This window comes from Chiloscyllium punctatum, chromosome 26 (genome assembly GCF_047496795.1).
Source record: "Chiloscyllium punctatum isolate Juve2018m chromosome 26, sChiPun1.3, whole genome shotgun sequence".
Classification (NCBI taxonomy): domain Eukaryota; kingdom Metazoa; phylum Chordata; class Chondrichthyes; order Orectolobiformes; family Hemiscylliidae; genus Chiloscyllium; species Chiloscyllium punctatum.
In genome coordinates, this window is record NC_092764.1 from 13422171 (window position 1) to 13448011 (window position 25841).

The window sequence follows — 25841 nt, forward strand, 5'->3', positions numbered from 1 at the left end:
GTGGAATCAACATCTAGGGAAGAACGTTTGGCACAGATAGCAATAACGGTAGTCCTCATACATAAGAACATGAAAATTGCATTTATCAATTACTGGATGTCAACCAAGAAGCCTAATAATTTAGAGACAATGAAAGTGTTGTCAGGATCAATGTTTAGGTAGAGCCAGCATTACAGGGTGCTGTGGGCCAAGACAATAAATAAAGATTCGATCTGCCCTCTCAAGTGGGTTTGTGAACTCACAATGTACTCTCTTCAGTAAGCATCCCAAGTATTCTTGCCCACATTAATCCCTCAACCAAAATCATTTAAAGACATTGTCTAGTCTTGATTATGTTGTCACTTCTGGGCATTGCAGAGGACAAATTTGCTGCTCTCTTTCCTCCATTATAACTTCAAATGTAGCTCATTGGCTGCAAAGCATTTTGGGAAATTCAAAAACACCACCCAAATGCATAGTCTTTCCACTTTGTGAGAGGCGGTTTCAATCTCTTTGTCAGGAATAAAACGCTGAGCCTCCCTGTTGATTGAACTTTTGTTAATAATAATTAACATCCATTTTCAAAACCAGTATTTTGATATTGCCTTTAAAAGGGATAAAATATCCCAGGTCATTTTACAAAGGAATGAACATCGAGTCAAGTGAAGAGATATGGTAAGAGGGTGAACAAAGACTGGAGGAGAGGTGGGTTTTAAATCTAGTCATGAAGGAGGGGAAAAGGTGGGGAGGCAAAAACATAAGAGGTGGAATTGTCATGGAGTATGGAAGCTGAAGACATAGTCACCAATGATCAACCGAATCGGATGATTGCACAAGAAGTCAAAGGCAAAGCACAAGATAGCTTAAAAGGTTGAAAAGACAGCAAGAATCAGGAATAAAAGATGAATATTCACAACTAAGTGAACAAGAATTACCAAAGTCCACCATGCCACACTTAAAGAGAAGACTCCACATACAATTTTTGGCCCTAATTTTGGTGAAGGTGACGAACTGAAGCATTAACTGACCTTTTGTTTCATGTTCTCAGAAAGTTGTCAGCATTTTGAACACTCATAGAATCCCTTTTGTGTGGAAGCAAGTCATTCAGCCCATCAGGTCCTATTCCAACCCTGTATTTCCCATGGCTAACCCACCTAAACTACATATTTCTGAACACTATGGGCAATTTAGCACAGCCAATCCAACTAACCTGCACATCGTTGGACTGTAGGAGGAAAGCATGCAGGTATGGGGAGATGTCAAACTCCACACAGTCATAGAGATGTACAGCACGGAAACAGACCCTTTGGTCCAACTCATCCATTCTGTCAAATGAGGGTAGAATGGAACCCCAGGATCCTGGCGCTGTGAGGCAGCGGTGCTAACCACTGAACCACCGTGCTGCCCTACTCTTCAAACAGCTGTCAGAAGCTGATTTTGCAAAGAAATTTCAAAGAGAGTTTGAAAAGTACTGAAGAAAAGAGGAAATTGCAGTTTTACAGGTTGAAAAGTGGACTTGTGGGAGTAGATATGATTACTCTCTCAAAGAGCCAGCACCTGTATAATGGGCTGAATGACCGCTTTCTGCATTTTAAAAGCCAAATGCTGCATTAGAGAACGATGAAGTGATGGCCATTTGGCCCATCCCTTCACTTTGAGCATCATCATTTCCTTCCAGTTCAGAAGTCCAATCTTGCCACTTTTTGCTTTTAAATCATTGAGCTGTGTGGTTCAATTATTCCACTAAACAAGATGGGGTTACAACCACTGAGCAAAGCAGAACGTTGCCTAAACTAAAGGCGTCTAACCTAACATTAGTCTCACAGATACGCGATCACGTAAGCCTATCAGTTCTAACCACAACTTTCGTTGTTAATGTGTTTGAATTGGCACCAAGACATCCCAATGGTTTTATGCAAAATTCCTTGGCAAGCAAATTGAATTTTATTAGTTTGGAGTCTCATTATTACTGACCTTCCACAATACTCCTGCTCCCATTTTAAGCTCCCTTAAGAGTCAGTAGCAGAGCTCAAATTTGGATAATGAACAAGACTTTACCGGTCTGGCTGAGCCTGCAGAGTACAAGCAGCTGGCTTTATTAGTAGCTTTTCAGAGTAAGAATCAATGTACAGGTGCCACCGCAGAATTAGTTATTTTAATGCAAAGAAGAGTGCTCAAGCTGAGGTGAAGAATGGAAACACTTTTCCACTTTTGGCACATGCAGACCCCTATTAGTACAAATTTTAATCCGTGTCTAAACCAATCTACACATGATAGGCATCCACATGTATAAAAAGGTTGAGACAGATGGCAACTTATACTAGTAGCATGCTGTACTGTCAGATTAAACCAAAGATGTGCAGGTTAGTTGGATTGGATGTGCTAAGTTGCCCATAGTGTTCAGGGATGTTTCGCACTGTCAATCCCAACTACCTGTTCAGGTATGTTCGAAGAATATCAGTGAGATTTCTCAATTTAATGTCCTTTATAAGAACACCATAAGTAACAGGCTAATTAGTTGTTTAGTTCCCTACTAATTTTACTGACAAAGCACTTGAAGGGACAGTTCTGCTAGATATAAGTAATATGTTTCTCCTGCTTGGGGACTGAAAATTAGGGGACAAAATTACAAAATAAGGGGAATACATGTATGACTGAGATGAGACTTTTTTTATGAAACTGAGGGTCATAAACCTTTCGAACGTTTCACCCGAGAGGTCTGTGGAAACACAGTTATTATGCTTAAAATAAAGGTTGACAAATTTCCAAATACTATTGACGTAAAGGGATAAGAGGATAGTATGGAAAAGGTCACTGAATTCAACGGTCAGTCACAGCCATATTGAATGGCAGTGCAGTCCAATGGCCTTCTCCAGTTCCTACGTTCTAACACCTTCCTGTGTGCCTAACTGTCATTATCCTCCATTGAACATGATGTGTTGAAGTGTTTATTGAAAAGTTATAAAGTGTGGAGGGGAAGCAGACTTTTACTCTTTTCATTGAGCTGAAACTGTATATAAAAGAGTTAAAATGAACTTAAAAATCACTCTCAGATGCCCACAGGCTTTACGGCAGATAGGGAGAAAAGGGTTTGGCTTTTTCATCTCTTACTCACCACATTTCTCTGTCCATCTAAGAGTCAAAATATCTCCGCGATTCATAACCCACCAATGACAGACAATTCCAGACCCCAAAAGAATTAGATCCTCACTCCAACATAGAAACATTGAAAATAGCTGCAGGAGTAGGCCATTCGGCCCTTCGAGCCTGGACCACCATTCAATACAATCATGGCTGATCATGCAATCTCAGTCTCCCACTCCCACTTTCTCTTCAAACCCCTTGATTCCTTCAGCCACAGGGGTTTCATCCTGCTCCCTCTTGAATATATCTGATAAGCTGGCTCCAACAACTTTCTGCGGCAGAGAGTTCCACAGGTTTGCAAATCTTAGAATGAAGAAATTCTTCTTCATCTCTTTCCTGAATGACTTACACCTTACCCTAAGACCATGACCCGTAGTTCTGGACTTCCCCAATGGATTGGGTTGGACATGAAATCTGGTCCTCGATGCACTAGACGCACAATGGACCCCGATCCACCTAAATTCAGACCACCACATGGAATAAATCGATTTGAGAGAGATGATAATTGTTTCCTTGGCCTCTACATAAAAGTCAATATTACGTATCCCTGTTAGCTGTCATTGACGTGCTAAATGACCACTCTGGAATCATTGTCCACCATCCATAGGTGACATGCCAGTCCAGTTAAGAATAGGATATCGGATAAGTAATGTTATGGACAGAATTGGTCGTGACATTGACTAAAACTGAAGGAGCAAGCAGCAGTGTTTCATAAAAGGGCAGTGGCTGACAGTGAGAGGTGTTTTTGGTACCACATCAAGTTGAATGGTAAAACAAAAAAACACCTGAAAGTATAACTGTGTTGTCAATCCAGATCTGGGCTTGTGCCTTGAAGGAGGATTTCATGCTTTAACACAAGTGCAAGGAATAACGCCTGTACCGGTCTCTCAATGGAGGTGGAAATGTGGGCTCCATCCAAGACAAGGTGCTATCAATCAAAATCATTGTGCATTCAGGCACTATCTCGAACACAGTGAAATATTCCAAGGCATTACACAGAGTGTTATGAAACAAAACATATCACTGAGCCAAATAAGGAGGTGTTCAGACAGATAACCAAATGTTTCATCAAATAGGTAGGTCTTAAGTGGCTTAATGCGCTGAAAAGTGATGAGAGCTCCAAAGATTTAGGGAGAGAATATCTGGAATTTAGGGACTTGTCGTCTGATAGCACTGGCGCCAAGGGTTGTGGTCAAATTCAGCAAGCTCAATAAATCAGAATTGATGGAGCACAGATATTTCTGAGGATTGTAGGGCTGGAGGATCCGGCAGTTAGGGATGTGATGTGGAGGGATTTAAAAACAAAGTCAGAGAATTTCAAAATCAAAGTGCTGATTAATCTATCAATGTAGAGATTTAATACTGGTCACTAAATATGATGAGCTGGGTGAATGAGGACTTAATGCTATGGGCTGCAGAGTTTTGGATAAATTCAAATTTATGGAGTCAAATATGGGAGGATGGTTGGAAGGTGTCTGAAATAATCAGTGTCCATATAGCCGATCGCACAACCTTCAAGTGAGATTATCAGCTTGCCATGATTGGCTGTTAACAGAACTGAGAGCAATGAAGATAGCAGAGGCTAGACAGACTATGCCTCATTTCTCTAGAAAAGAGGTACTTGAGGGGTAACCTGTTGGAGGTCTTTAGAATAATGAAGGAGTTTGACAAAGACTATCTTCCTACTTATGTGGTGAATCCAAAGCTAAAGGGCAAAATAGTCACTAATAAATCCAATTGTCATTATGATTGCAGATGATGTTAGTACTGTGCAAATCAGATTCCAGAATATAACCTGGCTTGATGGATTATGATTTTCTACCATGTTGGTCAGTTATTAAACGTAATCCTGAGTAGATATAAATATACTTTTAATAAAAAATCATACATTTCTTTGCAAAGAAGAATTTTTTGAAAAGCAGAGCTATGAAACCATTTTGAAACAAATCTCCCTAGAAACAGCAAAAAGACTCGACCCTTTTCCCCACAATTTTCTTTTATTCAGCCTAATGACGTATTATTCCTATCTTCACTCAATCTCTTACTCAACTGAGTCACAAGTGTTTCGTTTAGTGACTGCCTGCGTATTCACCAGATGTAATTCTCTCAGACTCTCCTCAGGCACTTTTTCAATTACTTTAACAACTTCAACACTGCTAAACACCATATCTGCTGGTATGGGCTCTTTTCTTCTGAACCGATAAGTGTGGCACTGGAAAAGTACAGCAGATCAGGCAGCATTCAAGGAGCAGGAGAATCAATGTTTCCTCCATCGGGAATTATGCCCAAAACATCGACTCTCCTGCTCCATGCTTGCTGCCTGACCTGCTGTGCTTTGCCAGTGCCACATTTTTCGACTCTGACTCTCCAACATCTCCAGTCCTCACTTTCTCATTTCTTCTAAAACAAACCTGCTTTTGACCTCTCTCACCATCTCTCTGGATTGTAACATTTCAATTTAGCAAACAGCAATTATCAGTAATTACCTGACCACGTTGCTTGTCGATCATTTGACTTAAGTCGCATGATGCCTTGCAAATGCTGATTGGACCCACAGAAACTTGAAAAGGTTCAGAAAAGATTTACAAGGATTTTGCCAGGGTTGGCGGGTTTGAGCTATAGTGAGAAGCTGAACAGGCTGGGGCTGTATTCCCTGGAGTGTTGGACGCTGAGAGGTGACCTGATAGAGGTTTATAAAATCATGAGGGGCATGGATAGGGTAAATAGACAAGGTCTTCTACCCAGGGTGGCGGAGTCCAAAACTAGAGGGCATTGGTTTAAAGTGAGAGGGGAAAGATATAAAAGAAACTTTATGGCAAACTTTTTCATGCAAAAGGTGGTGCGTGTATGGAATGAGCTGCCAGAGGAAGTGGTGGAGGCTGGTACAATTACAACTTTTAAAAGGATCTGGATGGGTAAATGAATGGGAGGGGTTTAGAGGGATGTGGGCCCAATGAGACGAGATTAATTTAGGATAACCTTTAGATATGGACGAGTTGGACTGAAGGGTCTGTTTCTGTGGTGTACAGTTCAATGACTCTATGACCCATTATTTCAAAAGTAAATGAGTTTCTGTGCTTAAAAAGACAAATCGCCTTCCCAGAACAAAAAAGATCAAAACCCATGTATCTCTACGTTACAGCCCAATTTCTCAAGTAATACAAGTATAGTATTAACCTTCATCACATATGAAATGCAGAGCCTTCATCACTCAAGAGAGTATCAGAATATGGACTACAAACGGAAAAAAAACTCTTCTTTTCAGACCAGGAAGGGTTTTATCCTTACCGCACTGAACCAAGCAGTCCCTCGTTTCCCAAAGATAAACAGAAAGTGCTAGACAAATTCAGCAGGTCTGGCAGCATTTGTGGAGAGAGGAATGAAGTTGATGTTTGGATCCAATCATCTCCAGTATCTGCAGTGTTTTGGCTTTATTCAGTGTCGCTCCCTTCACTCTCAGAGGATAATGCCAGCAGGTACCCTCATGAGCAATAGCTCATATTGTGCAGTGAGCTGGCACACCTTGGTGCATGGTGAGCAGCAATGTGAGATTGATGTCATCTGCTCATACTTTCCAGTCAACAGCAGAAAGAAGGTTTCATGGAGATCTCTAGACTCATAGTGGAATCTCAAACAAAAGCTGAATCATTTCAGATTATTTATATTTGCATAATAAAATTGTTTTACACCCTTAAAAGGGAGGAACCTGTGATTTCCAGTTCTGAAGAAGGGTCATTCAACCCGAAATGTTAACTCTGATTTCTCTCCACTGATGCTGCCAGACCTGCTGAGCTTTTCCAGCAATTGCTGTTTTTGAGTCTGTGACTATACAAGACTGACACAGATCTTTTCCACTGCCATCAACACTGAACAGCACTCAGATTTCAAAAGCAGATAATGTTCATTAATCTCAGCTCACACTGTATTAGGGGGGGCTATGACTGGATTCATGTGTCAGCAGTGGCTCAATATACAGCTAAAAGTCATGGTTTCCAACTCCCAAGTCAGTGTTCAGAATTGTAGTTGACAGTAAGGTACCGAAACAGCGCTGCACCAACCCAGGTACCAGCTTTTCAACTTGACTAATGTCTGTACTCTTTCGTGGATCCCATGTTGCCTTTTGAGGCATAGCAGAGGAACTTCCCCTAGTGTGGCGAAAGTGGGTACTGCAGATGCTGGAGATTAGAGTCAAGATTAGAGTGGTGCTGGAAAAGCACAGCAGGTCAGGCAGCATCCGAGGAGCAGGAAACTTGACAGAGGGCTTTTGCCCGAAATGTCGATTTTCCCCTTCCTTGGATGCTCACTTCCCCTTGTGTCCCCGGTTGAGCAACTTAAAATGAATGGTCATAGTTTGAGATTAAGTGGTAGCAGATTTGTAACACAGACGAGGAGAACTTAATGCTCTCCAAGGGTCATGAACCTGTGGAATTTACTAACCCAGAACATGATAGATACCAAGGCACTGAGTGAATTTAAGGAGGTGATAGATCTTTCATTAGTAAAGGAATAGGTCTGAAGGAGGGTGGGCAGGAAAGTGGAGTTGAGATCATCCATGACTGTATTGAATAATGGAACAGGCTTAAAGGGCTAGATTGCCTGCTTTTGCTTAGGTGCTGACAAATATTTTATTGTACAAGTAGCATTGCGGAAATCATTCCTGATGAAGAGTTTATACTCGAAACTTCGACTCTCCTGCTCCTCGGATGCTGCCTGACTGGCTGTGCTTTTGCAGTACCATACATTTTGACATTGCTGAAAGCATGTTATCTAGTCATTAACATGTTGCTATTTGTTGGACTTTGGTGTGTACAAATTGGCTGCTACATCACATACATGACAGTTCAAAAATATGATGTGGAGGAGCCAGTGTTGGACTGGGGTGGACAAAGTTAAAAATCACACAACATCAGGTTATAGTCCAACAGGTTTATTTGGAAGCTTTTGGAGCACTGCTCCTTCATTAGGTAGCTGTGGAGCAGGATCATAAGACACAGAATTTATAGCAAACGATCATAGTGTCATTCAGCTGAAATGATATATTGAACAAGTATTAAAAAGTAATTCACTTTCTGCAAGGTGCCTTAAGATGTCCTAAGTCCATGAAACATGGTTTAAAAATATATGTCTCTCTTCGCTTTCAGCACATGGGATAGATGGAAGTGAGGGGAAAGCAGCCAGTGGTTAGCAGGGAAGTGGGGGATAGTCAGCCATGAGATTAATCATGGGTCTGAAAGGTTTAAGATTAACTGACTACCTCATGCAGCACCCAATGGGATGATGGTAAGGAGCCGTGGAAGAGTTATGTTGAATCTTTAAGGAGTCAGATTGAATATTAGGCCTTCCAATCAGTTAACATACGCCATATCTTGTAACATGTAAACAGCTCAAGAAACAAACAAGAACAGAAATAGCTGGAGAAACTCAACACAGGTCTGGCATCACCTGTGGAAAGAAAGCAGAGTTAACATTTCGAGTCCAGTGACCCATCTTCAGAAAAACTGAAGACACAAACAGAAATTGCTGAAAAACTCAGCAGGTCTGGCAACATGTGCAGAGAGAAAACAAAGTTGACATTTCAGGTCCGGTAACCCTTTTTCAGAATGGTTCCAGAGATGTAATATACTATATATTGTTTGGTACAAGAGGCTCTTCCAGTTTGACCACACAGTGACTATTCACATCAGCCCTAACAAGTCCTGGAGAAATACCTACCCACAAGGTATTAAGAGCAGCACATACAACACCAGTGTCAGAATATCCACTGATCCCACTTACAAACTTGTTGGAGATTCATTCTGCATTATAATCAACACCAAGGCCTATCTTTGGTTGGAGTTGGTGCTGTGTGTTCAAGTTATCTGGAGGAGTCCCTTTTTCCTTCCATTGCATGTGTTTCTCACTTGTCAAGTTTCAGAAATGTGACAACTAATTGTTTCCACGTTTGGGGTAATACACTCTCATTGCAAACCAGCATTTATCATGGTCTGCAACAGACAATGGGTTTAATTACACTCCCTTAAAGGCCATAATTATGGAAATATCAGTACGCCACTCATAACTGTGGCATGTTAAAGGAAAACAGGTTTTAACACAACTCTCTGCTGAAATCTCCTCCTGACTTCAAGAGATAGTTTACAGGTCTCCAATAATAGGAGAAAGTGAGGACTGCAGATGCTGGAGATCAGAGCTGAAAATGTGTTGCTGGAAAAGCGCAGCAGGTCAGGCAGCATCCAAGGAGCAGGAGAATCGATGTTTCGGGCATGAGCCACATCAATAGTTGTTACCTTTGAGCTAATAACTAGTAGCTGCAAGATTGTGAGCAAAGGCCCACCAGAAGTCTAAGAGTGACTGAAAGCATTATGAGTGTTGAATGTTGTTAGTTTGACAACTTAGGATATGAATGATGAATGACCATAGACCATAACATGCAGGAGCAGAATTAGGCCACTCAAGCCATCAACTCTGTTCCACAATGGTAGATTTTTCTCAACTCCATTCTACTGCCTTCTCCCTTGACCTTTCTCCCTAGAACCTATCTAGCTTTGTCTTAAATAACTGAGTCACTTAGCCTCCACAGTCTTCTATGGCAATGGGTTTCACAGGTTCACCACACTCTGGCTGAAAAAATTCCTCCTCATCTTAATTCCACTAGGATGACCCTTCCTTTGGGTCTTAGTCTCTCCTACTAGTGGAACCACCGTTACCACATCCATGCTATCCAGGCATCTCGGTATTTTGTCAGTTGAATGAGATTCCCCTCATCCCAAAACTCCACCGAGCACAGACCTAAACAACTCAACCACTACTGATATGAAAAGCCCTTCAATCTTCAGGATCATTCCTGTAAACTTTCTCTGGACCCCCTCCAAGTCCAGCATATCCTTCCTTAGATAAAGAGCCCAAAACTGCTCACAATATCCCAACTGCGATGTGATGAGAGTCTTATACAATCTCAGCAGTATATCCCTCTAGAAATGAATGCTAATATTGCATTTACCTTTCTAACTACCAAATGAACCTGCATAGAAAACTAAGTGAGCCCTTAACTAAGACGTCTCAGTCCCTTTTGTGTTTCATATTTTTTCCATTTAGAAAATAATCCTAGCTTCTATTCTACTTACCAAAACTCAAACCTTCCTACATTGTATTCCATCTGTCATTTCTTTGCCCAGTTTCCCAGCTTGTCCAAGTCCTTCTGCAGTCTCCCCATCCCTCCACCAATCTTTTGTGTCATCTGTAAACTTAGCAACAATGCCTTCAGTTCTTCCGCCAATTGTTAATGCAAAACACGAATAGTTGTGGTCCCAACATTGACCCCTGTGCAGCTCCACTAGTCACTGGCCAGTCAAAAAAAGGGCTAAAAATGGCAACTTACAACTAATGGGAGAGAAAAAAAACAAATTTGCTCCAGAATAAGCAAGTTCTGCTTCTTCTCCAGAAGCATGAAGGTCCATATGTATAGTTTATTGGAATAAAGGCCCAGAGGAAAATCATAGCAGCCCTACAGCATGGAAGCAGGCCATTCGATCCATACCAACCCTCCAAAGAGCATACCACCCAAACCCACCCCATCCTTGTAACTCTGCATTTCCCCATGGCTAATCCACCTAGCCTGCACATCCATGGACACTATGGGCAATTCAGTATGGCCATCAACATCTAACATACACATCTTTGGACTGTGGGAGGAAACCATGGGGACACGGGGAGAATGCGCAAACTTCACACAGACAGTCACCCAAGTATGGAATCGAACCTTGGTCTCTGGTGCTGTGAGGCAGCAGTGTTAACCATGAGTCACTGCGCCGCCCGAAATAATTCCAAGACTATGATACAGGAACACAGCCCTTTTACCCCTTGGACGTGGGTTTCAATTCAGTGCAGGTTTGATCAGATGAAATTGTTTTTTGTCTGTGAGCTGCAATGAGAAATGAGAATCCATCAATCTAATAACCACAATTCACGTGGACATTGAAGCAGTAATTTCTCTTTAGCAAACAGTGACAGCAATAATGGCAGCAGCCAATTTACACAGAACATAATCCCACAAACACCAGCAGAATGAATAATTGTTCTTCGATGGTGTTGGAAAAGGGTGGAAGGTCAGCTGGAAAATCAAGAGAAGCTTCTTCCTCATCTTTGAACCTCGCCACTGGATCTTTTATCCGAATGGTTAACCGGATAGGTGGAACAGATATCGATTTTACAACACATTTAAGGGACAGATTATCAGAGTGACACTGTGGGGGTGGGGTACATCTGGTTTAGAGTTCAATGTCTAGGTTTTCTGTGAAGCAGGTTACACATGTAAAACCAGCTACAGCTCACAATTAAATGGACAGAAAATTTGCAGTCTCACTCCAAGGTGTCACATGGTGAAAAACAAAAGAGTGGGGGTCATAAGACGCATTCACCCGCTGAGATAGATTGCTTGGGCATAGCAGAGAGAAGCCTCCTCTGCATGTGACCATGTACTATCCCAAAGTGCAGAAAATTTTAATGCTGAAACTGAAGGCCCCAACACGAAAACTGCTACATTTCTAAAGCACAAACATCCTTCATCTTCCTGAGTGTGACAACAAAGAAAATAGACAAGAGAAAAACTTAAGGGAATGACCTCATGCCAGAGGCATCATTCTGAACATATACATTGGGGAGCTGATACAAATATAAATGATGATGAAAAAAAATGACAAGCTAAGTAGCACTGGACTGGATCAAGTATTCCATCATGCAGGTATATAAGCCCGGTCAGAGTACATTAATCAGTGCTGTATTAGACAGGCTAGCTGCCTTGACATTCAAAGATGCCAAGATACTGCATCTGTTAAAGCCATTCTGATACTTTTGACAGATCATATTACAGCAACGTATCTGTTATAAAATTCTATCTGCTTTTCATTTCCCATTATGATGTTACCACATCGATGACTTATCCCTTGGGTTCCATTTGTAAGTTATTTCAACCATATGGAATACAAAAACAATATCCGTATCTGTTTACTTTAACTTCGCCTTTAAGTTCCACAAGACAACACTTACTTCACTGTGCTGAGTACGCCCAAACTCTTTCAATGCTCCTGTGACATTGATCTCAATGACATTTTCAGAGCAGCTCTTCAGTATTTTTTGGTGTGTGCTCATAGGGGATTGATTAAATTTGGGAAAACAGGATCCAGGAACGTCTGAGTTTCAATTCATTACCATCGCTCTGGAATGGACGCATGTTTTGAAATTACATGTGTGGCAAAGTACACTGTGATAGCCCATTGTCCAACAATTTATTTCTGCTTGCAGCTGAACTGTGATAACGTGTTCATTTAGTTACCATTTGAGTTCCCAAACTTTCCATATTGTTGGCTACCTTTTCATGTCATGATGGAGTTACTTGCTTTCATTTGCTAAACCCCACTCAATCCCACAACTCTTTTGCTACAAGACAAATTTGCTCCCATCTCACTCACTGAAATCTCTTTTCCTCTCAGTTTCGATTCCATTTAACTTAGTTCCTCTCATTTGGAACAAACACATTTGTGCATGCCAAAGCAATAGCAAAATTCTGTGGATGCTGGAAATCTGAAATAAAATTGCTGGAGAACCACAACTGATCTGTTTTCCCTGGAGATTCCAAGGCTGAGGGGTGACCTTATAGAAGTTTATAAAATCATGAGAGGCATGGATAGGATGAATAGGCAAGATCTTTTCCTCAGGGTATGGGAGTCCAAAACTAGAGGGCATAGGTTTAAGGTGAGAGGGGAAAGATTTAAAAGGGACCTCTTTCATGCAGAAGGGGGTAACTTATGGAATGATCTGCCACCGGAAGTAGTGAGGTTGGTACAATTCCAACATTTAAAAGGTATTTGGATGCATATATGAATAAGGGTTTAGATGGATATGGGCCAAATGCTGGTAAACAGGATGGGATTAATTTAGAATATCTAGTCAGAATGGATGAGTTGGACTGAAAAGTTTGTTTCCCTGTTACATATTTGTGGGTGGCATGATGGCTCAGTGGTTAGCACTGCTGCCTCATAGCACCAGGGATTCAGGTTCGATTCTCACCTTGGGTGACTGTCTGTATGGAGTCTGCCCATTCTCCCATGACTGTGTGGGTTTCCTCCCACAATCCAAAGATGTGCAGTTTAGGTGAATTGACCAAACTAAATTGCCCATAGTGTTAGGTACATTAGTCAGAGTGGATGTGGTAGAATGGTCTAGATGGGTTGCTCTTTGCAGGTTTGGGTTGGGCTGAAGGGCCTGCTCCCAAACTGTAGGGAATCTAGTCTCTTTGACTCAATCTGGCAGCATCTGTGAAGACAGAAGTAGAGTTAAAATGTTGACTTTGATCGACTCATGCTCAGAACTTACAGTTCCATTTTGAAAGTTCTTAAGAAGAGTCAAATCAAACTCAAAATGCTAACTGTTCCTCTGTTCACAAACATCACCAGACCTGCTGAGTTTCTGTAACATTTTTAAGTTTTTATTTTACCTTACAGCATGCTATATATTCATCTGTCTGTGTCTTTCCAACATGGAGTGGATCATTACAACAGGTTCCCAGGCTCAGAGCCTCGTCATACTTGCTATCGGATATTTATGGTAAGTCAAGGTTGCAGGGTTGAAGTTACTGGGCAGACTTGCTTCTATTTATTGGTGGCAGCTGTTGCAACACTTAAGAGAAACTTATGGAGCCACATGCAGGTTCTATTAGCTTTTCCTCCCTAACTGTTAAAGCTGGCTGATCATCAAACAGAGATCCCTCCAGCTCTCCGACATGTCACTCCCTACATAAAGCCCCACTTTGGTGATTTCTTTCCCAACATGGAATACAGTGAACTTGCTCCCTGCAGTAAGCTGTGATGAACACCTTGAGCAAGCCGGGCTAAGTTTTAGCGGAAGCCAGGAGAACAGAGCTGAGGGATTTCACCTCTCCGACCGTGTCTCATTGGCAGGGAATGTTTTCACAGGCGGCACTGGAACCAGACAAGTCACCTGCCTCAAGGAGGTTAGAATTAAAATCCATACAGTGTGGAAACAGGTCATCTGACCTATCAAGTCCACACTGACCCTTCGAAGAGCACCTCACCCAGACCCACCCCCGCCCCCACCCCGTGACCCGAACCCTGCATTTCCATGACTAATACACTCTACCCTAGAAACTATGGAAATTATGCATGGGCAATCCATCTAACCTGAACATGTTGGAACTGTGGGAGGAAACTGAAGCACCCAGAGGAAACCCACGCAGACACGGAGAGAATGTGCAAACTCCACATAGTCGCCCAAGCGTGGAGTTGAACCTGGGTCCCTGGTGCTGTTCGGCAGCCATGCTAATCACTAGGCTACCATGAAACCCTGGGTGGTTGATGGGCACTGCGCATTGAGGGCAGTTTTAAACATTTTACCACGAGCCCAATCAGTTCACCAGCATCATACTCACACATGCACATCTCCCCCACCACTGCAGCAGGAGAGAGCTGGGGGTATCCTATCAACAGCCCAGGGGACAGCTTCTTATGACATTGAGGGGATGGGGGCAGGGGTCTACAGGCCACCTCCAACACCCTGTGAACCTAAGTGACTTACCCAAAGGTATTTTCACTCCAGCATCTGACCTTGCAATTATTTTTAAGGCTTTATCTCCTAATGATTGTTAATTGCAGAACTACTGCCTACCTCAGCAGCAACCACGGATCCTTGGGACGCTGTTGGGCTGCACATGCTTTCGTGGGCTGGCAGCTCTCTGAGGGGCAGGAGCCACTTAATTAGCTCCCCGCTGCAGAATGTAGGGGGAAGCCCAAACAGTAGCCATGTGTGCCATTGCAACACCCTCTTCATCCCGATAACAGTCCATTTGCCCAGTTAGTAAAATGATTCCCTTTATTTTAAGATTAGATTACTTACAGTGTGGAAACAGGCCCTTCAGCCCAACAAGTCCACACCGCCCCGCCGAAGCGCAACCCACCCATACCCCTACATTTACCCCTTACCAAGCACTATGGGCAATTTAGCATGGCCAATTCACCTAACCTGCACATCTTTGGACTGTGGGAGGAAACCGGAGCACCCGGAGGAAACCCATGTGCAAACTCCACACAGTTAGTCGCTTGAGGCGGGAATTGAACCTGGACCTCTGGCGCTGTGAGGCAACAGTGCTAACCACTGTGCCACCGTGCCACCCACTTTGCATGCTGTAATATTGGTGCTGCAGTGTTAAGAATTTTCGGGAACAATTTTTGGGCAGCACGGTGGCTCAGTGGTTAGCACTGCTGCCTCGCAGCACCAGAGACCCGGGTTCATTTCCCGCCTCAGGCGACTGACTGTGTGGAGTTTGCACATTCTCCCCGTGTCTGCATGGGTTTCCTCCGGGTGCTCAGGTTTCCTTCCATAGTCACAAAGATGTGCAGGTTAGGTGAATTGGCCATGCTAAATTGCCCGTAGTGTGGGTGAAGGGGTAAATGTAGGGGTATGGGTGGGTTTCACTTCGGAGGGTCGGCGTGGAATTGTTGGACCGAAGGGCCTGTTTCCTCACTGTAAGTAATCTAATCTAATCTAATCTAAATAAAGGCCATTTGATCTAACAATAATGATTTGTATTTCTCTTGCACCTTCAAAATGAGAATGAAACTTCAAGACAGCTCATAGATGTATTGCAGGCAAGAGAAACGTGCATTGATCCAGAAAAGGAGACATCTGGACAGGCACGTGATGAAAATGATAATTTTTAAAGGGTCAAAGATAATCTCAAGTTAGTCACAATATCCATCAATCCCTTTTCTCTCGTTAGATTTATATCTAATTATTACTGCCACCCATTGTTACTGTTCACTTGAATGATCTCAAGTGGCATTGATAAAACCGAACAATCAGTGTTTATACTATAATTTTTCTGCCTGTTTACATGGCAGTTTCCACTGGCACCACAGGAATTGAGATCTCCCCTTTCAAGAGGTTTTCCTTAGAGATTGTAAAGAAAGTAGTTGACTCGGCAGGAGGGAAGTTACCAACTTCATTAAATGTGTTTGTGGTACTTTTGACAACTACTGTCATCTCAAAGCACTTCTCAGCCAGTGAACTATTGCTTTGAGGTACAGTCACCATTGTATTGTAGACAATGCAGCCAACCACCACACTCAGCCAGTGACAATGAACAGCTCATCTGGTTTTGTCATGTTGATTAAGGGATAAATATGGCCAAGACACTGAAGATATCTACCATGACGTCCTTTGAAATAGTGCATTGGAATCTTCTGCATCCACCCAAGTAGGTGGATGGGGTCTTCATTTAACGTCTCACTCAAAGGACAGTACTATCAGTACGGCGATGTAATATAATCGCACTGGAGATGGTGCAGAGGAGATTAACCAGGATGTTACAAAATCAGAAATTGCTGTAAAAACTCAGCAGGTCTGGGAGCATCCGTGCAGAGACTTGGGCTCGAGAGTTTCAGTTATGAAGAGATTGGACAGACTACGATTGTTGGCGATATATAAAATTATGAGGGACATAGATAAAGGAGACAGGAGGAAATGTTTCCCTTTAATAGAAGGGTCAATGACTAGGGGAGCATAAATTCAGACAAGTGGGAGAGGTTAGAGGAGATTTGAGGAAAAACCTTTTCACTGCCTTCATTGAGACCTGGAACGCACTGTCTGTATGGGTGGCAGAGACAGAAACCTGCTTCATATCGAAGTGGTATTTTAGATGTACACTTGTCTTGCCATGGCATACAAGGCTTTGGGCCAAGTGCTAGAAAATGCCATTAGAATTGTTAGGTGGCTGGTTTTGACTAGCATGGACTCAATGGGCTGAAGGGCCTTTTTCTGTGCTATAAATCTTAATGACTCCATGACTCTAGCAGTATTGCAGTGGGTAGTCATCTTTGATCTTGGTACTTTACCCAGGATTGGGCCAAAGGTTGAGACACAATGCAAGTAATCCAACATTCTTGTCAGATGATTTTATGAACACACTCTGCTTTAACTTATCCCACACACGTACAGCTCTGGAAATAAAATATTCAAAGCACTGGCTGCTAAAGCTACATTCAGCTTCATCTAAACGTGCTCAGCTACGTAAATGCAACAACAATCTCTGATACACCTGCAGTCTTCCCGGGAGGCCCAAAACATTGATAAAAGTGATCCAAATTGGCCAAAATAGCTGGTGATAATAACAATTTTATTTAATCATGTAGCAATTGTGGGTATTTAAAAACAAAATTCATAGCGAAGGTTCTTACTTTGAAGTAACCCATTTGAATTCACCATTAACTTCAATCACGGTCTACAGTCAAAGTGATGGACACCTAAAATTTGTAGCTTTTTAGAATTCCTCAGATTAGTGTGCTTAATTTTGATTAGTCATCTGTTTTCACTTGGCATTAAATGGAGCAAACAGTTGCTGTTTGTCGAATCCCAGAAACACTGCAGTAATTTGGCTGTACAGACAAATATGTCCAGCACAGTGTTATTTCGATCTCAAGCCCAGCTGGTGAAGTATAAAGCTAGACATTAATACTTTTCTTGATAATAGGTTTATTTACAGAATGAAGCATTACATATGTCTGCTGGCCACCGACCAACCCAGTGTCCCAGTCTCTCTCCACACATGTTCTGAGCACCGAATTAAACATTGCCCTTCACCTATGGACCTGAACAATATAATTAACACACTATTAACACATTGCATCTCACTCCTTGTACTGAGTAGTTTTAAGATTGTCCTCCTCAGGCATTTCCAGCTGTTTTCACCTGGACTGGAGTTGTAAAGTTAGAGACAGTGATGCGTTATTAACTTCCCTCCCCAATTGAAATTAACCTTTGACTGACCCTCAGACTACGTCAACATAAACAATTAAGCTTTGTGGCATTAAAAAGGTGGTTCAAAATTAACATGGTTGCCAAAGAGCAGCAGAGATTTTGAGGAATGTGGGATGAGGAAGAGAGTGTTCCTGGTGCCTTTACCCAAGACAGCAGGGATATGACAGTGTACATCGACTTCTGAGGAGAGGTGAGGCTGCAATTCAACGTAACATCCAAAAGTTGAACTTCCAACAATGTTGCACAGCCTCAGCATTGCATGACAAAGTTGTGCTCTGGAGTGGGGCTTGAAACACATCTTCCTGACTCAGATGTTAGGCTTCCAGACCATGGGCTACATCTGACTTTCTGCTTTCACTCCAATTCCACCATCTATTGTGGAATAATTTGTTCTACGGTGATCTTCAAGCTGATGTCATTCCTATGACAGCAGAATACATCTCCTTCCAACATGTGGAGATAACATTGGTTTAAGACGAGAAGGGAAAGATCTAAAAGGGATCTAAGGGGCAACATTTACACACAGAGGGTGGTGCATGTATGGAATGAGCCACCAGCTGGTACAATTACAACATTTAAAAGATATCTGGATGGGTACATGAATAGGAAGAGTTTAGAGGGATATAGGCCAAGTGCGGGCAAATGGGACTAGATTTTGTTGGGATATCTGGTCAGCATGGGCAAGTTGGACCAAAGGGTCTGTTTCTGTGCTATACATCTCTATGACTCTACATTAACGCACTGACAGGTGACAATTCCCAAGTTTATAAAACTTGCCAAGTGTTTCTGCCTTGAATATTAATCTACTTTGTTTATTATTTGCTGTGGGTCTGGAGTCACACGTAGGCCAGACCAGGTAAGGATGGCAGATTCCTTCCCTAAAGTGAGCTAGATGGGGTTTTCCCAACAATAGACAATGGTTTCATGCTCATCATTAGACTCTTAATTCCAGATTTCTACTGAATCTGCTGTGGCAAGATTCTAACTTGGATCCCTAGAACATTATCAGGGTCACTTGATTAACAATCCAGTGATAATACCACTGAGTCATCACGTCCCTCTTAGGTTTTTCTCCTGTAGGCCTGTCAACCGTTTCTTCTTCTCCTTTCAGATCTTCACCACTTGCATATACTTTTTTGATAAAGTCAATGTTTGTATTTAGCTTTTGATGAATATAAATTAATCATTAACAATGCTTGAGGAATTTGGACATGCTATCAACATTTTCACACCCTTGAGGAGAACAGAACAAAGGTCTAATTTTGAATCTTACATGCATGTGTTGATCAGCTAAGTGTAGGAGTCAGGAAAAGCAAATTGCTGGAAGGAAAGAGGAGGGAACACACAAGGCTAATTTTGTAAGCTCACAATTGGCAAATTAGGATGGATGTCTCATTCACACAGCTATTTGTGGTGTTAAATAACAGGCATCTTGGCAATGAGGGAGAGTAACGACTATGACAATGACAAACTAGGTTCAAGTGGGTTTTTCATTAATCGTACGTTACATGACAACCATGATGTTCTGAACCCACACCCTCCTGACTCAGACTCAAATCTCAAGTCTTATTCGAGACAGAGAGAGAGAGAGACAGACAGACAGACAGACAGAAAGAGAGAGAGAGTGTGCGTGAGAATGAAAATGAGAGTGAGAGAGAGTTAGGCACAAAAGCCAGACTGACACTTCACTGCAATTCGGGGGAAATGCTACACTGTCAGTGAACTCCCTTTCAGACAAATGTTAAAGCTAGCACTGTCTCTCAGATAGAAGCTAGAAACAATCCCATAATATTTGAACTACAGCATCATTCTATTCTCTTTAGGGCCGTGAAAATATTGACACACACCCAGTCCAAATTCCAAAATCACTGTTAATAATTAATTTATATTTATTGAAATCACACAAAAAAAAATCATGAGATTGACTTCATGTGTTTTTAAAAAATCACAAATGGCAATAAGTTGAAAGTCAAATAGGAACAGGATGGCAGGCTTGCAGAAATGAGGACAAGGAAGAACAGGTGAGGGATTTGTCCCGATATCCTGGCCGATGTTTATCCCTTGGCCAACAAACCTGAAACAGATAACCCTGTTATTTATCTCACTATTTATGCTACTTTCTGAGTATAAAGTGGCTGCTCCATTCTACCAGATAATAGCAGCGAGAAAACTTCAAAACTTATGACTGAATACTTCTGAAGTGATCTGGGGTGTCCTAGTGACGTGAAAAGCTCTACAGGGCAGGCAATAGCTCATAGCATTATCGCTTGATTGTGAATCTAGAGATCCAGGAGATGTTCTGAATTCAATAAAAATTTGGAAATAAGAATCTAATGATGACCGAGAAACTATTGTCAATTGTCAGAAAAATCCATCTGATTCACTAATGTCCTTTAGGGAAGGAAACTGCTGTCTTTACCTGGTCTGGCCTACATTATGACTCCAGACCCACAACAATATTGTTGAATCTTAACTGCCCTCAGGGCGATTCAGGCTAGGTAATAAATGCTTCATCCTGTGATCAAACAAAAGAAGTGCAAGTTGTATTTACCATCTATAGGTCAGTTCTAAGCATATTAACAAACAGTTCGAAACCACTCAATCATCTATGAAAAAGTAAAGTATTGAAACGTGCATGGCACAAGGATTAATGATGCACAAGCCAGGCTCTCAAGTTTGAAGCTCATCCAGATCTTTCAGGATGGGCAGCTACATTCAGCCTCAATGAAACTCAGCAGCTCTCCCCCAGTTGTGATGGCAGGCACAGCAGTGCAGCGCTCGGGCAGATGAGAGGGCTCCGCAGAACAGGCGCTGACACACTGCGCAGGAGTGAAGATCTCCATTTTGTATTAGTGGGAGTGGCGTTCAATCAAGTCGTTATGGAGTCTTTTTGATGGTGCCATGTTTTTCATGACTTTGGCCAGGAGGCTGCTGTCATGGAACAGAAAAGGTGCAAAAATAGTGCAGTGATGCCAACCTGAGAGTAAGCTTTGATATGAATCTGTAACTGAATGGATGCTCAGAGAAGCACCTGCTGACTGCTCTTTCCTCCCAAGTCCATAGAGTCAGAGTTTTTACTGCACAGTAGGAGGCCCTTTGGCCCATCATGTCCACACCAGCCACTGGGTATCATTCTAATCCTATTTTCCAGCACTTGACCCACTGTCCTGTACATTGCACAGCCCAGTTGGTTTTGCTGTAGCTCTGGTGACAAGCGCTGTATCCTCACATTAGCCGGGTTGTTGGAGATGCACTCTGGTGAGTTCTCCTGCTAAGCAGACCAATAGTTGAACTGTCATTTCAGAATGGTGAGCACTTGCATTTCCATTGGTTCTCCTTCTACACACATGGTTAGCATAGGCCACACTGCAGGGAGGAGTCATCAGCCATGTGCAGAAGACATATCCTCATTACCAAGCAACCACACTCTATCTGGTTCATTGTGATCATTGAACCATTGCAGAGCCAGCTGACTGGTGCAGGATTAACGTGTCATTGTTGCTGCCAGGCATCCACTAACATGATTCTCTGTGCACAAACAAACAAACCCATGTTCAGGGTTGGTAAAACTTCCATTTATGGGACATCAGCCTGTTAATATACAACACCCACAGAACCCTTGTAGTTAATGAACCTCGAGGAAAGACTTCTTATATATTCATTTTGTGGGATGTGGGCATCGCTGGCTGAGCCAGCATTTATTGCCCATCCCTCATTGCCCTTGAGAAGGTGGTGGTGAGCTGCCTTCTTAACTGCTGCAGTCTATTTGCTGTGGGTTGACCCACAATGTCCTGAGGAAGGGAATTCCAGGATTTTGACCCAGTGACAGTGAAGGAACGGTGATATATTTCCAAGTCAGGAGGGAAACTTGAACGTGGTGGTGTTCCCATATATCTGCTGCCTTTGTTCTTCAAGATGGAAGTGGTTGTGGGTTTGGAAAGTGCTGTCCAAGGGTCAAAAGAAGACTGAAGTGCTATCCTCTGTGTATAATGTCTGGTGTTAGATCCATGATACAATACTGCACAGCCAACATTGTCAACATCACCAGAGCACACCTGGAAGGATTCACCTGCATGAAAATGCAGAGCTATGATAATCCTCATGGTGACTGGCAGTATTGTGCTCCCCTTGCTGTAGGTCTGGTTGGAAGGTATGGCACACTGCTTGGAAAATGGAGGTCTGTGCTACCTCAGACAGCTCTGTCTTGGTTGAGCTTCTGTTGCAAGTGCTCCCTGAAGGCCTGAGAGCAGTACACTGCCAGCCTTTTCCTGGTCTCCACACTGCACACAACTCATCCTCTCTGTTGCTTGAGCTCCGTCTCCAAGTCACGATGTGACCCAAAAGAAATGCTATCTTAAGTCCTCATTCATAGAGTCATAGAGATGTACAGCATCCGACCAGATATCCCAACCCAATCTAGTCCCACCTGCCAGCACCTGGCCTATATCCCTCCAAACTCTTCCTATTCATATACGCATCCAAATGCCTCTTAAATGTTGCAATTGTACCAGCCTCCACCACATCCTCTGGCAGCTCATTCCATACACATACCATCCTCTGTGTGAAAAAGTTGCCCCTTAGGACCCTTTTATATCTTTCCCCTCTCACCCTAAACCTATGCCCTCTAGTTCTGGACTCCCCGACCCCAGGGAAAAGAACTTGTCTATTTACCCTATCCATGCCCTTCATAATTTTGTAAACCTCTACAAGGTCACCCCTCAGCCTCCAACGCTCCAGGGAAAACAGCCCCAGCCTGTTCAACCTCTCCCTGTAGCTCAGATCCTCCAACCCTGGCAACATCCTTGTAAATCTTTTCTGAACCCTTTCAAGTTTCACAACATCTTTCCGATAGGAAGACGACCAGAATTGCATGCAATATTCCAACAGTGGCCTAACCAATGTCCTATACAGCTGCAACATGACCTCACAACTCCTGTACTCAATACTCTGACCAGTAAAGGAAAGCATACCAATTGCCTTCTTCACTATCCTATCTACCTGCAACTCCACTTTCAAGGAGCTATGAACCTGTACTCCAAGGTCTCTTTGTTCAGCAACACTCCCTAGGACCTTACCGTTAAGTGTATAAGTCCTACTAAGATTTGCTTTCTCAAAATGCAACACCTCGCATTTATCTGAATTAAACTCCATCTGCCACTTCTCAGCCCATGGCCCATCTGGTCCAGATCCTGTTGTAATCTGAGGTAACCTTCTTCGCTGTCCACTACACCTCCAATTTTGGTGTCACCTGCAAACCTACTAACTCTACTTCTTATGCTCGCATCCAAATCATTTATGTAAATGACAAAAAGTAGAGGGCCCAGCGCCGATCCTTGTGGCACTCCACTGGTCACAGGCCTCCAGTCTGAAAAACAACCCTCCAGTCTTCTACCTTTGAGCCAGTTCTGTATCCAAATGGTTAGTTCTCCCTGTATTTCATGAGAGCTAACCTTGCTAATCAGTCTCCCACGGGGAACCTTGTCGAATGCATTACTGAAGTCCATATAGATCACATCTATCGCTCTGCCCTCATCAATCTTCTTTGTTATTTCTTCAAAAAACCTCAATCAAGTTTGTGAGACATGATTTCCTACGCACAAGCCATGTTGACTATCCCGAATCAGTCCTTGCCTTTCCAAATACATGTACACCCTATCCCTCATGATTCCCTCCAACAACTTGCCCACCACTGAGGTCAGGCTCACTGGTCTATAGTTCCCTGGCTTGTCTTTACCGCCCGTCTTAAACAGTGGCACCACGTTTGCCAACCTCCAGTCTTCCGGCACCTCACCTGTGACTATCGATGCTACAAATACACTTTCTCCAGACATTTCTTCAAACCCTTCTAACACCAACAACATTTCAGAACTCCCCCAAGAGGACAGAACACTCTCAGCAGCAGTAAAATAAAGTCAAAAGCACTTCACTTGAAAATTTCAGGCTGATGCCTTTAAATTGTGTCAGTGGGGAATTCCTCATGCACATTCAGCTGGGAGCATTGAAGAAACTGTGTTAGCAAATGACAGGTTGGCTGCCAAATCCCTGCAGTATGTGCACACTGCAGCATCACAAGCCTCACTCTGTACAGGACACATCAGAACTGTCTGGAAAAGGAGCTTCCTGTACTGTCAGATTGCCAGATATTTGTAAGCAGTGACACCAACTGCTACAGAACCAAACCATGAGGAAAAAAAAAATTCCTCTGCCTCTCTATTTCCACTTAATGTTAAACCTACCTGTCAAACTGCCCTTTATTTTCCTCCAAGCCAAGTCACAATGTACAATATCAGCACTCTACTAAATTTGCACTGTGGCCCCTCCAATGCCGTTGACCCAGCCTGAAACCACACAAGAGTATTCCCAACTGTGTTCCAACTGCGGTATATCGATATAGCTCAAAGTTTTATATCAAGACCTTTACCAAAAGGGTTCAGTTTGTCATTAGGTTTTCATACAGTCTAACCCACTTGAATCATTAACACTTCATTACAGGGTTATCACTAAATTAGAGTCAAATAAAATGATCATATTTTAAGTATTCTGCCCACATAATTGAGAACAGCCGACAGCACAGCTGCACATTGTATCCTTACAAACCTGAGCTGTGTCTGGATGGAAAACATTGAGCTATAAAGTGCGAGATAGAATTGCCGGCGAGTTACGGACATTAATCTGTGAAGCTGACACAACAAAAGCAGAAGTAGATTGAAGGATTATTCTTTACGATTCGTGTCACTTGTGGTGGTGGTAAGCAACCTGAAGGCATGAATTATGACCCCTAGATTCTGAACCATCTCAGGAAATATGAGACTCAAGACCTTAACTCTGTTTCTCTGTGCACATGCTGCCAGACCTGCAGAGTTTCTCCTGTCTCTATTTCAAACTTCTGCAGTATTTTGCTTTAATCTGAATGATCCCATTCTTGTTCAATGCATTGGTAGATTGTAAAAATCTGACCAAACATTATTGGAAAATGTGGTGGCCATTCAGCCCCATCAACCTGTTTATCTATAGCCTGACTGACTCCAACATTCATTGGATCCCTACAGTGTGGAAACAGGCTGTTTGGCCCAACAAGTCCACACTGACCCTTTGACGAGTTACCCACCCAGACCCATTCCCCTACCCTACTTCTCTACATTTCCCCTGACTAATGTACCTAACCTACACATCCCTGAACACTATGGGCAATTTAGCGTGGCCAATTCGCCAAACCTGCACATCTTTGGACTGTGGGAGAAAACCGGGGCACCTAGAAGAAACCCATGCAGACACGGGGAGAATGTGCAAACTCCACACAGTCACCCGATACTGGTACGAGAGGCAGCTGTGCGAACCACTGAGCCACAGTGCTGCCATTATTCTATCTATCCTGCAATCCTTGATATCTTTCATATCTAAAAATCTATTGACTCTTGTCTTGAACACACTCAGTGATAGAGCCTTCACAGCTCCCTAGGTAGGGAGTTCCAAAGATTTCTCACTCTCAAAACTCAGTCATATGTGGCCTGCCCCCTTTTCTGAGATTGTGCCTCAAGTTCGAGAGCAACCTCCCAGTTCCCAACATAAGCCAGGGCAAACCTCTTCTTACACTCACCCTGTCAAACTTGTCAAATTTGAGTAAAAAGTCAAATGAACACAGAAGGTGCCGGAGAAACTCAGCAAGTCTGGCAGCATCCGTGATGAGAGAAACAGACCTAACATTTCGAGACTGGTGTAACTTGTCCGTGAACTGTGTATGCTTCAGCATTTTATAACACAACATTCCTTTGCCTATACCAAACTTGAATGGATACTAGATTTGGGTTTTACCAATGGCCTTTGTCCAGAAGAAAAGATGGTTGTTGGAGGTCAGTTGGCTCAGCTCCAGGCCATCAGGGTAGTGTCCTAGCACC

General features: G+C 42.8%; 1 protein-coding gene across 5 annotated transcripts in view; it reads right to left on the bottom strand.

Moving 5' to 3' along the window:
* The window catches only part of adamts18 (ADAM metallopeptidase with thrombospondin type 1 motif, 18), a 282233-nt gene that overhangs the window by 218112 nt on the left and 38280 nt on the right, over positions 1–25841 (bottom strand). Inside the window, exon 1 of one of the 5 annotated variants that reach the window (XM_072595847.1) lies at positions 10880–10973. The exons of the other annotated variants lie outside the window; for them this stretch is intronic. The gene's annotated coding sequence lies outside the window, so the exon portion shown is untranslated. Of the gene's footprint in view, positions 1–10879; positions 10974–25841 lie in introns of those variants that run through there. 5 annotated transcript variants of the gene reach the window in all.